At 34.3% G+C, this 18,884-nt stretch overlaps 1 protein-coding gene across 1 annotated transcript in view; it reads left to right on the top strand.

Annotated features, from left to right (window-relative positions):
* Positions 1-18,884, top strand: part of LOC123720085 (dynein regulatory complex subunit 7) — a 105,557-nt gene that overhangs the window by 8,064 nt on the left and 78,609 nt on the right. The window lies entirely within an intron of this gene.

Genomic DNA, 18,884 nt, shown 5'->3' with positions numbered 1-18,884 from the left:
CTGCATCAAAGCCTAAATATTTTGAGTGAGAGACGATTGCAACATGTTTTTAAAATTAACATTGTAGTTAAATTAATTAACTAGTAGTTGAAGTAAGTAGTTAGTAGTTTATGTAGTATGTATATTAAGATTGTTATAGATAAAAGTTTTAGGCTAAAATAAATAATTTTGTGTAATCGAATGACGTTTTTCTTTTTAATAGTAGTAAAATTTAAACTACCTAGAATATATATTTTAATTGATATTTATGTAAATACTTACTCATATCTTTACCATTATAGTATGCTTTACGTAATCGTTTGTGAAGTTATTTGAAGCGGTCATGTGTCGTGGAAACAATGCATCGCCAACGCACTTTCACGTGTTCAGCTCGGTTTTCGATCAATTCCAGTTTCTAAACATCAAGCGGAAATGTGAATAAACATTACTTAGCATTTGAGCTACTTACTACGTCGGTGGCCCAAATTCTAACTTTTATGTGTTGCAATCCAATGACAATTAAATTACTTTAGATAACTATTAAACGGATACAAACATTATAACATCATTTACATATCATTAGGGGCGAAAAGATACAGAGGATGGGAAAAGCAGGAGTTGTATAAAGCAAGTGAAAGTGTGATATATGAGCAATACAAATTTTGATTTAAAAATATATTTCGATTCTTCCAACGATGGTGACACAAGTTTGGAGTGCTTAACAGTAATAGTGATCAGCCGATATATTTATAGAAATTCCATTTAATCGCCACAGATCTTTACATCCATATACAGTCTTAATGTGAATAGATTGATATAGCGAAATTACCGAATATAATTTCGAATTTTATTAGCGCCCATTTACCAGGTTTTTTTTTTAAATTTATAATAGTATCTTTGGTTAGAACTTATTATCTTAGTATTAACTTTTGCAAAAGAGGATAGGCAGATATTATATGTTATTTAAGCATAAGCACAAGGTATATTATATGGAAACCTTTATAAATAGTATTTTCTTTTGTTCACATAGCTTTTACACATTAAGAAAACACTTTTTAAATGGGTTGAAGCTATGTATTATTATTATAAACTTATAATTACTTACATAATTTTAAATTATTATTTTTTTCTCCGACGTTTCGCGTGCTTTACAGCGTGCGTGATCACGGTGACAATGTAAATAATTATAAGTTTATAATAATACATAGCTTCAATCCGTTTAAAAGTGTTTTCTTAACCTTTATAAAGCTCATATTTATCATAAATTTAGTAAAAGACTCGCGGTTTATAAAATGTATTATGACAGTATACTTAAATTAACGTTTAGCGTTACAAGTAGGAGAATTAAGAATACTAAATAAAATTAAAATTATTATACAATAATAAAATAATATACGACTCAATTCGGTTAACTATTTTTTTGTAATTTTCGCGTAAAATACTACATATTTAGACTTTTATAATAAAGACTTACTTTGGGATTTGAAGGGTAGTTCTAGTTGAAGGAGTCTTTTCTAAAGAAGGGGCACATATACCTAAAAATAATGAAATGATAAAATGTAAATGTGTTTAAGTGTAAAAGTATTTTATTATTATTATTACTACAGACTTACAGTGTTAAATTAGAATAGGTTTACAAAGTACAATAGAGAATACTGACCTCTGTTAATTCAAGTAAATAAAGTTCAATATCGCCTGTCAGAGATAATAACAAAATTTCCTCTGTAATTGTTATCGAGACACTCGCGAGTGCAGCAGGGCCGTACGTCGAGGCCGCGCTGACGCATAGATAACCCAACCCTACAACCTTCGTCCAAAATGTATAGGAATAAAGACCTTATGATATATTGACATAAGCTTGTTTTGCTTGAATAGCTATAGGGTGTCTATTAATTTATTTATACCGCTTGGAGGTAATAATTGGTCAAGTCATATGGGAATTGCAATATTAACTAAGACTTAACAAGGAATAAATCTTGAGGATTTTGTTCATTGATGCGTCATTTAAACTAAATTAGTTTGTAGCAGTGTTTTGTTCCTTCAAATTGTTAGTCGTAATACCTTTTCTATGAATTCTTTTATTTAAAACAATTGACGGCTTAGCGAATGGTTTTATCTGTAGCGGTGACGTGTCCGCTCAGACGCAGGTAGCTCGTTATGAATACGCGGAAAAGATCGCTGTCCTTGTTCCGCGGACCTAAAATGTAATTGTCCCTTTGTGCATGATCCGTTTGCAAGGTTTGGCGGTTTATGTACCTTGGCCTATACACAATGGCCTTTGGAAGCGTAATTAGTGAGACGTAAAATTATTATTTATTAATATTTTTCTTTATAATATAACTGCAGACTATTTTTATTATTTTTGCTATATACACTAGAAAAAGTAGTGTTGGCCTAGTAGCTTCAGCGTCCGAATCTCATACCTGAAGTAGTAGGTTCGATACCCGGCTGTGCAGCAATGGAGTTTCATGTGCGCATTTAACATTCGTTCAAACGGTGATGGAAATTATCGTGATGAAAACGGCATTAGACCCAAAATGCATGTGTCAGGCACAGGAGGCTGATCACCCACTTGCCTAATAGGTTGACATATAAAACAGATGCAGAAATCTGAGGCCCAAATCTGAAAAGGTTGTAGCGCCACTGATTATTGTGATATACAGAGGCAGAGGAACACTAACTAAAACAATGCATGCCCAGCATTTGCAAGTACGTTACCGGATTTTTATGAAGTGGGTAGTTGAAATGATGTATGGTCCATCAATAAAAGCGTAATTCTTCCTGGCATTCTATGCATGGGTTTCGGCTCAGTTTAAATCACTTCAAGCGAGTCTCTGCCTGGCTGCCTGTGAAAAAAGAATGAAAGGGAAGGCCATTACGCAGCTTGACTTATTAATACACGACGACATTAGAGTTTAGACGGTATTAGATGTTGTAGTGCCCACGCGCCGGTAACGCAAACAATGTGAAAGGAAATGAAAGATAGTTTAATGCAGCTGCTGATCCTATGATCTTCGATTTACAATAGGCGTTAACGAAACGCAAAGTTTGTAAAGGGGTGTGTAAGGGAGTTTTAAAATTGTTCGTCGAAATGTTTCCTTAAAGACAAGCATTTAATATATCAAGCATAAAGACAATAATTTAAAGAAATATGTAATTATTACTATGTCGGTTAAGAAAATTGTAAATACTGTATAATTGATTGTTATGTTTAATTCATGATTATATACTATTTACAAATATATAAAAAAAGTATGTTCATTTCAACATTGACCAGTCCAGTAGCGGACAAATCACAAGAATTGTCTATGTGTGAATAGGTGTAATTAGTATTTTAGATGTTAATGTAATATATAATAAATGAGATTTGAAGAGTTCCTTATTCATTTATCGTGGTTCTGCCCTTAATTATGGTAGTCCGGCTAGGTAGCTTTCAGAAAATCCCACCACCTTGAACCTCTGATCCTACTCGAAGACATCCCGTAATTATTAATATATTCACTAGTTATGTGTTGGGGTACAACTGTATTAAGGATCCGTAAGATTTTTAGTCCTCACTACCTCAGATATTTTGTTCAGCTTGCCAATTACACAAAGTATTACTACTACATACTTACTTATTACATATAAATTTAGCCCGTTAATAGTCCATTGGTTGGCAAGCTATACTATATACGTAGTCATTTTACTCAGCATTAATTTACATTTGTAATGGTGAAAGAATTTTAGAATCGGTCCAGTAATTTTGTTAAAATATACAAAAATAGAAATCCTTTATAAGTATAGATGACGCATCAATATATACATTATCAATTGCTATTACAATTTTATTTTATACAGTAAGAATTATAATATTTTAGATTTTCAAACTTTATATGCGGCCTTAATGTAAAGTAACTACAAGACAAACTTAGAAGAAATAGTTCATTACAATAACATAATTATCCGAAACTTCTTTCGCTTAACAATGCAATTCCTGTACCCTTGCAAGATAATATTGTGAACGCATTTTTTACACTTCCTCATAGACAATAGAAGGGTCTACTCAATGTGGTTCACATTTGTCAAAATGTAAAAAGTAATAAAACTGTTTAAATATTAAGCGAGAGCTCGTAAAAGCCACGCAACAGGTCGGGGAGCTGGGAATGTTTGTTAATTTATTGTTGGAGTTACTATGACGATTTGAGTGCGAATATAAAGCGTGGCTATAGTCTGAACTGTGATTTGTCTAGAATCTGTATGAGGGAGATAATGCGTAGACTAGAATAAAAATATGTTATAAAAACATAGATACTAAATTCGTTTTCAGTCAACTCTATTCTGTGTAAATAAGTAATTAGCAAACATATTTCTGCATCGCTTTTACACTTTTATAAGTATAGGTTACTTTAAAAAACATATTATCTCGTTGTTGGCCTTAACAGCTCACCTCGGGTTGTTTTGGAGAGTATTGCTCGGTCTGAATACTTTTTTCCGCGACTAGCGCAGGGTCTCCTGCAATAATCGTACCTAGGCTTGGGGGCTTGGGGCACCCGTCGTGGGGTGGTCAATCGCCTGTAGGGCAGGGCGGAAGCTCACTGGAGTGAGCGAAGTACGAAGTAAAGAATAGCTTAAGTGAGAAGGTGATCTTTTTAGGTCTTGTAACTCGAACGAATCGAATCAAAAATCGCGAACTAAATCATCAATAACCTCTAAGCCATAAACCGGTAATAAAACACATAAATAAATAAAAAAATAATTATTAATTATGCTTCTCTTTGATGCTAAGAGGTGATCCTTTTATATTAATAGGATGCAGTAGTTATGTGTTCCCATATCAGTGACCACTGAGCTGGACCGTTCCGCGTTCTAATCAATTTTCTTTCATTCACTCGCTCCTACGGTGGGATAAAAATCGTAAGGAATCCAGCGTGTCTTAAAACTAAAAATCGGTGGCGTGTGTCATGTAAGGGACATCCGACGTAGATTTATATATTCTTAAGAGTTTGTAGCAATCTTTACATATCAGTGATCTTAATAATGGCTGAGTTTTATTACGTAGTTATTATTTAACGCATGTATGTCCTTTCGGATTAAATTAAGACTAGTGTGTAATCACTGACGTGAATCAACGTTCAGGGTAGGTGGTTCATTATTTGTTGGTAGTATGAGACAGAACTATGGCAACTTTATACGGTGGTTGTAACATACATAAAAATATAACTCTGAATCTGAAGTATAATGGAAAATAAGCAGTTTTGACAGTATAATAAATTATTAACGAGAGTAATCTGTATAAAAAATGGCGTCATGTGTAATGAAGAAAATAATTGTTAATTAAAAAAAATATTAAGTTTTTTATACGTAAGTCATAGCAAAGTTAATAATATGTCTTTCTCTTAACTATTAAAACAATTTGTATAGGTTAGATTCAAAAAATAATCTGGAATAGTTTTTAAAATCTTGTCAAATAGCTCATTATAAGCTAAAAAGATACCAATGCTTCCGATTTAAGCGAAACTTAGTGTTGATTACTGAGCATAGATGATAATGTTTTGTCTGTGTAGTCTTGGTTGCTTCAAATAATTGAAAGACATTTGACAAAATTGCACGAAGCGTTCATTTTTAGGCTAAATATAGAAACCCCAAACCAAAGACCAAACACAAAGGACGTAGGTAGGCTTACGCGCACATTGTGACATTCCGGGAATTGGAGATTGCTCCATCGTGCCCACTGGTCTTAGGTTGATATTTAGAAACGACTATTCGAAGTCTTATTTCAGTAAGTCAAAAACGATGGAATTTATATGAGAGTTATGGTTTGTCTCGATTTTGAATCTTAAAGTCTATTGATGTCCGGATACACCTCTAAAAACTGTTGAAGGAAGCAGGATATAACTTGTGATTCACCCACGGTTATATAATCATCCTAATAGAAAACTTTTCAATTATATATATTTTTTACATAGTTTGTAATTTGTCAAAGTTTGTCATATTTTGCCATAGTTTGTAAGTCTCGTTTCTGAATGTCTCTTAGTATATTCAAGTCCTGATAAACCTCTAAAACATAACTGTTGAACAAATAGGATATATATAACTTGTAATTCTGCACTCATGATTTTTATACATCCTTAGGACACTTTTCAATTATAAATATATTTCTTTACCTTATTACGTAGCATTACATAACACTAACTTAATAGAAAACATTCAAAATTTATCGAAAACGTATACTAAAACTAAGATAACTTAGATAAGGTAACTAAAACGTAGATAAAATTAACTTGTATGTGACTTTTCCGACCGAGGTTTTTCAAATTATGTGTGTTCGCGGGATTATGAATCGATTTTGACGATTCTTTTTTGTTCTGGTGGTACCACGATAAGGAAACCAGTATCTGATAAAGGCATACCAGAATCGAGGGGAACCTTTAAATATCAGTTATTTTATGAAAAATTATATGTTTATGAGCATGTAGCGAATAAAACGGTTGCTCGGTTTAATGTCACATGGATCATGGTTGATAGGCGATTTTAGCGTAATCCACATTTCAGGGTAAGAGATTAGGACTAAATCAGTCTAATAGTTAATACATCTAAAGCTAGATAATGAGTTTCTACGCCTTTGGTACTGGCGTTAGTTAACCCAAGACGTGGACAAAATGATTTAGCGGCAGGCGTGGCCCGGTATAAGTTTATAAAACTGCGGAAGATGAAGTCACAACGAGTTTGTACGGGCCGACTAAAGATCAGTGTTTTTGTTTCTTCACTCTCAATGCTAGAGGGCACGCAAATGCGTTGCCGGCCTATTAAGAAAGAATTGCTTTGCTCATTTCTTGAAGGACTCTCTGACGGACGACACGGTCACTCTGTCAATAAGGGAAATTAAACAAATTCTGTTTTGAACTTTGTGGTCTTCAAAAACGTTCGCTTCGTTTGTTTGTGGAATTCATTGACTTGGTTTAAAGCATTTGACGAGGACTTTGATCCCTACGAATACTAAACAAAATATTTGTACTTAGAGATAAAACAACAACCTACCTACTACGTAGCGTTGCCGCGAACTCCCCGTTGTAAATCATTATCGTAAAAACTAATTGAAAAGGACGATCTTTTGTTATGGCTTACAGCTACGTGCTTAGCTTAAACAAGGGTTGCCTATTTAACAAAAGATGTCCGCGTTCCCGGAATAAACGCGTAACACTCGGTATATTGATGTTAATTTACAGCCGCATCATTTCCTCAAAATCCTTTTGAGTGTACTAACCATACTACTGTACTAAACCAAAATCTCTAATGATAGATTTCAGAGAACGGTGGAACTCGTATGACATTTAATGATTAGTTAACGACTGATTTAGGGAAGCATCGGGTAGAGAACGATAAGAATAGTATGTTTGAATGGCTTAAGTAATTAACTGTTAATTAACGATGGATATTATTATTGTATAAAATATATATAATATATTATAACTAGTTCCTTTGACTGACTTTTTTTAAAGTTTCGGATGGTTTTACCATAATTTACTTCAGTTTTTGTTAGGATTCGTTTATCCTGCATACGACCAATCATTGTGATACAGCAAATAATTTTATATTTAAGTTTTGTGTAGAGGTAAAATTTCTTTGCCGATTCCTTTAGTTCTAGTGATTGTAACATTGGGTATGATTTCGCAGCTCCAGACATTATTATATATCCCTCTTTATAAACGTACTATTATTTCAAATAGCTTTTGAATATTTTGCAAAAAAAATATTTATGTCATATATTTATGTAATTATGTAATATAATAATATTTATGTAATTTTGTCATTCAAAAGTGCCTTTTAAAGGTATATTAAGGTGATATTAATGATTTGACTTTTTTTACTTTAATGATCTAATATATTGGACATTATGATAAAATTTGTATCTCCCTAAATAACGCGTATATAACACCGGAAATGACGTTGCTTTATACTATATAGAAATTATATAGACATATAAATCTAGAATCGCTCTGTCTGTTGAAAAACCGCAATAACTCGTAGCAAATCAGACAAGCAAAATATATATAAGATGATATTGAGAAACGTGTGACACGTCGAATGTGTTTTGGATTTTAACATATAGGAGGCATAGTTCGCGCTAAGACAGAAACAAGCCAAAAATGTACTTAAAATACGAAATTAAAATGAAACACTTGCGTATGACGTTTTTCGAATATTCCTTTAAGTATGCCTTGTAAAAAGAAAGGAATACAACTTTTTCCACAGATAATGTGTTAATGAAAGCCTAGTTTCAGCGTAGACGAAAATTATTTCTCGAAGAATAAAAAGTAATCATTCGAGTTTCGATTGATGAGATCCTATTCGACCTCAACTATTGAGGAGAGCAGATCTTTTGTCGTATTTTCGATCGATTGTTGAAATAATTTGTTCTTTTGGCCTTAAAACTTAGGTCCCGGCTCTTCCATAATAAACTTAATACTCGATTATAACACAGTTAATATATATTTTATTTATTTATTTAAAAAGGCTTGCCAACGCTCGCCACACTCATACATTGGTATATAAGAAAAATAAAATACAAGATTGAACGTGACAAGCACTTTTAGGTAAACAATAAACACGAAGAGAAGAAAAAACACATTGATTCGTAAATAAAAGAAAGGAAAATTGATTTCTACGTGTGAGGGGAGCAATATCCAGACCTAGCTCGTTAATTTACAATTTACATTAATCTGTCGAATTTACATGAAATTATTCTACAGTACCAATAAAATATGATCGATGATATGATCAGAACAGGACCTGGATTCTGGATTGTTCCTTACAGGCACCTTAAGAATGAACTAGATTTTGAATTAATTAAATGTGTGCGTGTACTACGTACCTGTATACCGATTCGAAACCTCGACGATATAAATATAATTAATCTAATTAAAAACATATACATTTATAATATGGGTGGCATTATATTAAGCATTATGTGCAGAAAGTATTAAACTGGTATCCCAGGTACAATAAACACGAAAGAGAAAGAAAATTTAGAAGGTGGATAGACCAGATTATGGAAGCAGCAGTTGGTACATACAGTGGCACAGTCCAGGCAGAAATGGCGGGATTTGGATACCTACCTAACATTCATGAGATGATAGAACTATAGCTGTTATTATATGTAAACTCTGCAGTATTTCCGAACCAATTCGACTTAGGTTCCTTCAAGAAAAGAGCGTACAAATTCTTAAATGGCCGGCAACGCACTCGCGAGCCCTCTGGCATTGAGAGTGTCCATGGGCGGCAGTATCACTTAACATCAGGTGAGCCGTGCCAAAAAAAATAAAAAATTCTTCAATTGAAACTTAAAGCCATACTTAACGGTGTGATACGAAGCCGTACAAACATAAAAGACGTAACTCATACAAAAGAGTTAAAGTGGAAATCGGCCGGTGACATTGCCCGCATTTGTGATGGTAGATGGATCAAGAAGACTCTTTCTTGGCATGGCCCAGTGGAATGAAGATAGAGAGGACGCCCACCATATACTTGGGAAGATGGAATAAAAGAGATAGTGGGGCAGAATTGTAAAATTGTCGCGAGGAATAGAGGCAAGTGAAAGAATTTGGAGGCCTTCACTCCGCCAATTGGCCAGTTACATCCAACGCCAAAAGACAACACATGGACTTAGTGTAGTTTAGTGTGGTAGTCGAATAAAGGCTAATTTATTTATGTGTAAAGTATCTGATATAAAATTATTATTATTATAATATCAATCCACTATCTCACTCATGAAAAATCTGTCTCGAATTCTTGGAATATGCAAGCATAGGTTATGTAGTCAGATTTCGTCCCTTTCAGTAAGGCTTCTAACGAAAGGGACACATTACGAGTATAAGCTTTTTGTGTTCTTTACGGCGGAACTCGCGATTGCTAATTTGAGAGGCTTCGTAAGCAGCACTGTGTTGAACCGTGTATGGTAGTATTCACGTGAATATAAAACAATACTATATATTGAGAGGCTACTTAACATGTAGTTACACACATACATACACAATTCACTCACATCTACACTCATGCATACTCATTGCGTAATACTTTTTGTTAAAAAACTGGATAGGTTGTTGTATTCAGGTAAAAAAAACAAAATTATATTTGAAATAAAGAAAAAAAGTAACTCTGTTTTTAACAGCATTTTTTAAATTAAAAGGGTCAGATCTTACACATTGTAATCCATTTTTTCATTTATAATCATTAAAATGTTTTGTATACTAGTCATCTACAGAGTCATAATAATCTTGACGGAATTTTCTGTTACAGATACGGTTTTCAGACTTTTTTCCAAGGCATGAACGTTTATATATGTAGTAAGTCTTATATGCTAAGTTTGATAGTTTTGATATGCTGTGTACTCACCATATGGCCTAGTGTCATAAAGGGTTTCTGCTACTTTCAGTAAACATTGCTTTATTTGGAATTTGGAAAGAAAATATTAATTACGCTCGAGTTTTACACCAATAACAAAAAACTATGTCTGTCATATATGTGAGAGTTGTATATATAGATAAAATTATACATATAGAAAAAATGCCTTGCCAGCTCGTGAAACTAGACTTCAGTTTGATTGTTGTTCTAAAATAGCTATAATATGTGCTGATTCACCTACTGACGACATGGTAAATAAATGTTTTTCTGTACCAGTTGGACAAAAGAGAGTCTAAACAAGTATAGTACAAGGGGTACTATAAAACATTAATAAGTCGTTTGTATGAAAATGTATAGAATTAGATCGCGGCGCGACTACTACGCGAATAATAATTGTATAGGAAATGAGGAATTTCTATACACGACTCGGTCACGGTGAATCATTGTAAATGTATGTAAAACGTGATTCAAGTATATAATCACTTTAGAACTGTTTTCCCGATAGGTGATAGTTTTTCTTAAAGGCTTTTGAGATTCTCGAGACCTCTATATAAGAAAAAAAAAATGGTATACATTTTGTTATAACACAATTGAGAGTGTTTTAACAAAATAAAATATCTTCTTGTTAAGTTGGCCTTTTTTGTGAGAACATTTAACACTCGAAGGAAAACGTGACGCTATGTACAATTGTACATAGAAGGCTGATGATCTACTTGAAGAATTCTATTATAAAAAATTATTCCGAAACACAGAAAGCTGAGGTCAAGACCAAGAGTTGTAGCGCCACTGGTTTTTAAGTTCTCGACAAATATGTTGGCCAGAGCCGTAAGAGTTGTTTGTTCTGAATCACAGCCAGTGTTAAATTCGACTTCCGTATCAAAAAACATAGAGCCGTAATATCTTATCCTAAATCTTACCTCTATTGAATGATTAAAAAAATAAAACACGTTTCTATTTCAGTATTTTCGTAAGTCATTAAATATTTGTTACAAAAAGGAGCCAACAATAATAATTTGAATAAAATGAAGGCCTAAAGTATGTTTATATTAAAACTAATCATTATATATGTGCATGATAGTAAAGTATTTAAATTATACCTGGAAGAGAAATGCCACAATCCCAAAGCTCTTAATTACAGCATGAACAAGAGTCACTTGTACATTCGAGTCGCAATGTGTAAGCCAACAATCGTGTAACTAGCGCGGACTGGATTATTCAGCCTATACAAACCCGAGTTGAAAGCGGAGACAAAAATACGCGAAACAGTAAAAATTGGTACAGTCGCGGAAAAAACCTTGGCGGCGGATAATTGTAGGTGGCTCGGTAAAGGTAGTCACTAGTCGGCGCGATAATGAGCGCGCAGGTACCGACGCAGATTATTATTACTGGATGGTGTATTTTTTACAAATGCTTGGTTTAATTTTTAACTCTTTAAACTAGGTACAAAATAAATCTTTTTCAAAGAGCTACAGAGAGAGGTATTTAGCATACCTTAGCCATAGCATACATAGCATATGATGCAGGTGGAATGAAGACGAAATGCAGATATTAGAAAAATGCTGTTGAACTGGCATGAAGCCTAAAAAGGAGGAGGCCGGACACTTCGCAAGAGCTAAAGATAACGTGACGGGATGGGAGCGCCAGGGCAGCGTTGGTCTGATTACTTGGAGCAGCTGGCCGGCGGTAAACGGCAAACCCTGCAAGGGAACTTTGGTTGAAGGAGGCTTATGCCTTATCATGGCGTTCCTATACTAAAAACTAGAGATAACTTGTGTTATAATTATTTCATTATATTTTTATTGGAAAGTAAAAGGCTATTAGCGAGCCACTTCTGGCAATGTTAATGTCCATGGGCGGCGGTATCACTTATCAGTCTCCTGCCGGTTAAATAAGTTATTGTTGTTTGAAATTCCGTATGGCATGGGCATCTATCATTGATATTGTTTAATATACCAAAACGTAATCTTTTGGCTTATGTCAAATCTATCTTTACATGAATTTTATATTAATTGTCAAATCAAAATGAAAATTAAAAATAGTTGTCTGTAAAGTCGGTTTACGAACTATAGTTTAACGTGACAACGTCATAACAAAACAATGATTAAATGATTGCATACTTTGATGAATAAAATTTAATATTTTGTATTGAATTATCAATATAACGTGAAATGAAATCTACAATTTAACTAATATATATATATATATATATATATATATATATCACAATACATTCTAGTAACAATACATCGATGTTACATCACTAATGGCGACCGCGAGTCAGGCGATCGGCATGAGCCATTCGAGCGACTGGAGCGAGCCGCGCATGTAAATGAGTCGAGCTCGCATCCTGTCCGTGATTAACTGTACACGACTGTACTCGTTTCACTCAAATACACATGGCATACGTACGCGATTGTACTTGGCTTTTCGCTAATCCAAACAATCAAATAGTCGAGATTAATTAAAACGGTTTAAGCTGTTTGTTGCATAGTTAATGATTGTCATACACACAACACGGCAGATTTGTTGTCTATTACTTATCTTTTCAAACAAGGAATGGCTTTCTGCCACAGATACACTCCCGATAGGGCATGGCATGATCGATGATTTTTCTTTTTTAGTACTCTGTGTACTCACGCTTTTTGCATGAATCCAATACAAAAGAGTTTCAAGTCAATAAAAAATGCAGTTAAACACCTCCTTCGGGTTTTTGGAAGTCGGTTCAAATTATTACTAATTAATTATTAGTATATTAGTACGTAATCATTGGCAATGTCCAATGTCAAAATATGTTATTTATTTGAATGTGACACAGTATTGATGACAGTTATAAAATAATTATATAAATTTATAATAATACTAGCTGCGCCCGCGAACTTTGTTTCTCCTTAATGTGGTTTTAGTTAGCCTTAATACCGTGACACGAAAGAATAATTTCACTGTATTATCGTCACTATAATTTGAATTTGATTTACACTTCGCTCTAAGTAACACGTGGTTGGCTATGCTAACACCAAAAATTAAAAAAAGTAGAAATAATTGAATTTCACGGTATTTCGTTTACTACAAAAAAAAATTATACTTTAGCCTCAATAACACGTGGTAATCATGATATTGAATTGTTGCTTATATGAGACGTTTGTCGGTTTACCATAGCAGTGCCACCTATTGATTACTCAATCCAGGCGAAAAGTATCGACATCTGTTAGAATCTTTTGGAGTTAACTTGCAATTTGCAATAAAATAAAATTGCGACTATAATTAAAGATCTAAGCTATCCTATCTCTTAAGTTGGACCAGACTGCTTACGGTGAGCCAATTTAATTAAAAATCGGTTAAGTAGTTTAGGAGTCCATCGCGGACAAACATCGTGACAGGAGATTTATATATATTAAGATAATATTGATTTTAGCGCCACAAGTCACTGAATTGTGACATTACATCGGGACATTTGTTAATTATAAAATGGCCGCATCTTAATACTATACTGTATTTTATTTCTTCGAAAATACAAACAATATTTTAGCATTATGTAAAAGAACATTCTTTGAGCCACGAGGTTTGAAACTAACACCGAGAGAACACGATTGAATGAAAGGATTCCTAGAACAAAGCGATAAACATCTATAAATGAAGTTTTTACCTGGTACATAGCGGCGACCGCTTGAACAAAAGATTTTTTTTGGTCCGCGAAGGTCCTTGTTGCAGCCGGCAAGATGCACGTTGCAATTAGAATACAAGTCGCGGTTGGTAGGGTTGCCAATTGTATTTTGAATATTCGTAACGATATTTATTTATTACAGAAATACATACATTATTCTTACAGACTATACCAGTACGATAATATCGAGGAAAATATAATAAGGTATTTTTATTTATTTATTGCATGAATATGGTACAAAAATAACATGGTGGTTCAATCAAAAGGTCGCATATTCTGCCACACATAATGGCGTTAAAATTTGTCTTAATAGGATTTTTACATTATGAGTCATATCATTAAGTCAATACTTAATTTATTTGTGTCATACATATATTAAAATATTAAACACATAATATAGACAATATCTTAACTGTGATTTGACTCTGCGAACATATAAATATGTCGATAGTGTCGGATACAACATTCAGTAGGCGCAACATCTTTGATATGTTTTAAAATTTTGCAATTTTGTGTATAAGATGAATATATAAATTGCTTCTGCACTAAATTTTTTGTAATACCTTCACGTACGTCCATAATTATTAAACTTTTTATAAAACACACTTAACTTGGACGTATGAAGCTGAAAACTTAATTATACCGTCGCAACGTTCAGTTTTTAATTTAATTAAATCTCCGCATAGCAAATAAAATTATGTGACAGCCCTGGCTTACAAAAGTATCTCGCGAAGTCGAGGGCCGAATCGCGGATACTCGTGGGAATGGCAAGGGTTGCCGGAAGCGCCGAATTCAGTGGCTCTCACGATGTCGCGGCTCCATCAGTGACAATTGTAATGCGTTTTATTGAAATTAAACTAGAAGGATTTAAGCGTGCTTCCATTATTTAGTTAACTATTGAATGCTTCAATCTGTTCCTGAATACGTGAATGATGTGTACAGTCGGCTCTCGATATTTTGACACTTGTTAATTTGAATTTGTTTTATATGTAATAGGAGGCAAACGGGCAGGATGCTTATCTGATGTTAATTGATACAGCTGCCCGTGGACATTCACATTGCCAGAAGACACCAATGTGCGTTGCCGGCCTTTTAAGAATCGGTCGAATTGGTTCGGTAATACTTCAGCCATGGCCAGCTGGTTCCACATAGTGCTGGTGAGCGACATAAACTGCCTTAAGAAACGCTCAGTTGTGGAATGACGGACCTCGAGATTATGTGGGTGTTTTTTTTATTCTGCCTTGACGTCAGATGATGAATGATGGTCACGCAGAAGGAGCTGGTACGGGGGAGCTCCCACCCAGAGGTGAGAACAATGTGGCCAAATTTGCGCTTTATACAGTTGGTGGCACGGAATGAAGTACCGTCTCGGAGTGCTGAGCACACCAAGCCTAAGCAAATTTAGCCTTCCAGCGAAACTGACCGTCATTCGTTATGTCAACGCCCCGTATTCGGATGCTAGAAGCTTTAAGAGAGTTTATTTTAGTGGAACATGAATGAAATGAATAATTCTCTATAAATTGAATTATTTTCCGGTCCCTTAAAAAATACTTGATAAATTACATAAAATCAATATTAATTGGTTTCTTCTGTAATTTGCAATTAAAGGAATACTATCTTGCTTGTATATGTGATAATTCGAAGTGTTTCTCATGCACAGACCTGTCAATTGTTTTTTTTTAATTCTTTGGACAATGATATACAAAAGTCGCTCACTCAATAACAGAATGCTTCTTTTCGAAACAAAAATTTGTGAATGATTTTATCTAATTGTTAATACTTAAAAATAAAAAGAATAAAACACGAATTTTGATCAAACTATTATTTACATAATCCCCCCCCCCTCATGGTTACGTAAACGCTTGTTATTTTGAACTCTTGGTAATGAAATTTATCTTTGGTCCCTTCAGTTTTAAACTATCGAGAGTTGACTGTATAATTGTATAAAAGTAAAAAAAAAAATTATTTTCTTTGCGTTTCTGTATAATGAGTCATGAAAAACCTTCTAACTGTTATACAATAAAAACATATTTCATTGATATAACTACTGACTTTACATATGTGTAGCGACACCTACATCGGCTACAATCAGTACGATGATGACATGTCATCATTGTCGCCCTGAATGGCGGAAACGCCGTATGGCCTGCAAGTGTATGTGCAACATCTTGACATCAGCGACTAGTGTCAGGCACGTCACTCTGGCTGCAATGGTCAAGGATGGGCTCCTTTAGGTTCGAGGAACAGTATATACCTTTCTCTACATATGCATAATGCTTGTGAATAAATAAATATGTCCGAAAATAGTGATGAACAGTCGAAAATATTTTGCGTTTTACGATGTTAGAGGCGTGTCAATCGTTACAGAACATTTCTAACTACAACAAACTCATATATATTATATAAACATAATATATATACATAAACAATATGTGAATAAAATTTGATACAAACATGATTAAACGTAATTAGCAGTCTCATGAAACTGACATAAAATATGCCATCTTTTGCTGCAAAATTCATCTAAATAAACAAAAAAATATTCAAATAAATGTTGTCTAAAACTAGTTATTACACTTTTACTACTTATTATTGTCTTTATTTTGGCAGTCAAAGTGGGTGTGGTGACGTAAATACTATATTTATAAGATTTCCAGTTCTAATAACAATAAGTATGACTTCTAAGTTCAATACTCTTCATACCACAAAGGCCACCTCAACTGATAAATAACAGATTTCTACCTGAACCCTTCTTACTTGTTTACAATGTTATTGTGTGAATCATGCGCATTATGTAAAGCCTTATCAGTGCAGGCTCTTATCAGTTGTTATCGTGAGCTGCAGGTTTTGTAAGATTGTATGTCGATGGACTTGCATTCTCAAAATTGTTTTAAAAAGCAAAGATGTTTTATGAATTTTCTTAGTGTAATGATAATTTTACTATTTCTATATTTTGTGGCAGGAATGACATGAAAGTATATAATTCGAATAAACAGTAAAGTGTAAACCTATTGTAGGTTAAATCTGTAATTTATTTTATTTATTATATACAATATGTACCCATGAACAAAAAACAATAATTACATTATAAAATAATTCACTAATTTTTATAGGTAAGAACTTTCGGCATTTTACTCAACGGACAATAAAAAAAGTCCGTAAACCTATAATTCGTTAACTAATGTAATACAGCGAATCATATATACTCTTTTTATATTTTTGTATGTACGTCAATTTTTTTGTCCTAAAATTCGGTAAATTTTTTTTGTGTGCATTATGAATAGGAACCAATTTTCTGATCAAATCTCTAATGGTTTCTCTAACGCGTATACCTGAAGTTGTCGCGTCCGCGATCTTATTACCAACGAAAAAAAAGGGAAAGAAATCGCCGACTTGGCGCGGCCTCTGAGATTTATGGCCAACCGGCGCCGGGGGGCTGTCGGTCAATACAACGTGTAGAATCGGAAATGACAGCATTGTTTTCCTCTTTTTGTCTATGATGGGTTTATCCGAAGGGCTGTGGTGAAATTTGAAACAGATGTTTATAGTTTTGAATTTATTATGTGTGTCAGTCACTTAGTCAAGTGTTCGATATTTGAATATTGCTTTAGAAGTGTTCTATAGTCTAGCTTCATATTTTTGTTTGTATAACTTTAGATATAAAAATAACGGATCTTAATAATTTTAATACCCTTTGAGGTTTAAATTTACGTTTACTTTAACGCAATATTATATTTGTTTCATTAATATTCTTGCTACTAGCAATGGCTGCCCATTCACTTTCTTAGTTTAAACGCTTAGATCAATATCCGAGATCCAAAATAGAAATACCGCATTTACAATGGGTAGTGTTCGAAGAGTTGTTCGGTCTAATACCCGCAGCTGAGTTTCATTATCGGACGTCAAGGCAAAATACAAAATACCATCCGTATCACCTCGACGTCCGTCGTTCCACAACTAAGCGTTTTCTAAGGCAGTTTTTGCCGCGCAACACCACTATGTGGAACCAGCTCCCCACTGAAGTATTTCCGAACCAATTCGACTTAGGGTCCTTCCAGAAAAGAGCGTACCAATTTTCGAAAGGCCGGCAACGCACTTGCGAGCCTTCTGGCAATGTGAGTGTCCATGGGCGGCGGTATCTCTTCACATCAGGTGAGCCTCTTGCCCGTTTGCCTGCTATTACATAAAAAAAAAGAAAAAAAAAAAGAAATGTCATTCTTAACCCAAGAGAAAGCGATGTGCAGATTTGTTCTTTTATATTGTTGAAACGTGTCAAGAGCGGTTTGTAGGAAGCCTGATGCGGGTCCTAACGATCCCCAATACTGGGGTACTCGGGGAATATTGATTATCCGTACTATTATTAGGCCGTGTCCCTCGCGTTCAGCTCATTGCCTTTCCGGCCGTTCGCTAATTGCCTCGCTTTGGGATCGCCGACGCCGCGTCACGCGTCGGCTTCGTTGAAAGGTATTCGGAAATGGTCTTATGTACGATGAGTATATACTCGTTAATATGAGAAAAATAGTTAAGATAAACACAACGCTACAACCTTTTTTAGGTATGGGTCTAAGATTTCTGTATTTGTTTCATGATCATTTGTCAATCTAATTGGCAAGTAGATGATTAGTCGCCTATGCTTGCGAAACGCCGAGTTTTTGCTTCTAAGACAAGCATCATAAGGAAACCGCCTTATGATGTTTTCCTTCACCGTTCGAGCGAATGTTAAACGCACACATAGTCAATTGGTGCACAGCCGAAGATCGATCCTACGACATCAAGGATGAGAGTCGCACGCTAAAGCCACTAGGACAACACTGCTCAATTTTCATACCAAACACTCTTCATTTTTTATCCATAAAGAATG

The sequence above is a fragment of the Pieris brassicae genome, chromosome 2 (assembly GCF_905147105.1).
Source record: "Pieris brassicae chromosome 2, ilPieBrab1.1, whole genome shotgun sequence".
NCBI classification, from domain to species: domain Eukaryota; kingdom Metazoa; phylum Arthropoda; class Insecta; order Lepidoptera; family Pieridae; genus Pieris; species Pieris brassicae.
Note: the sequence above shows the minus strand (reverse complement) of the source record. Positions and strands in the feature narration are given on the sequence as shown.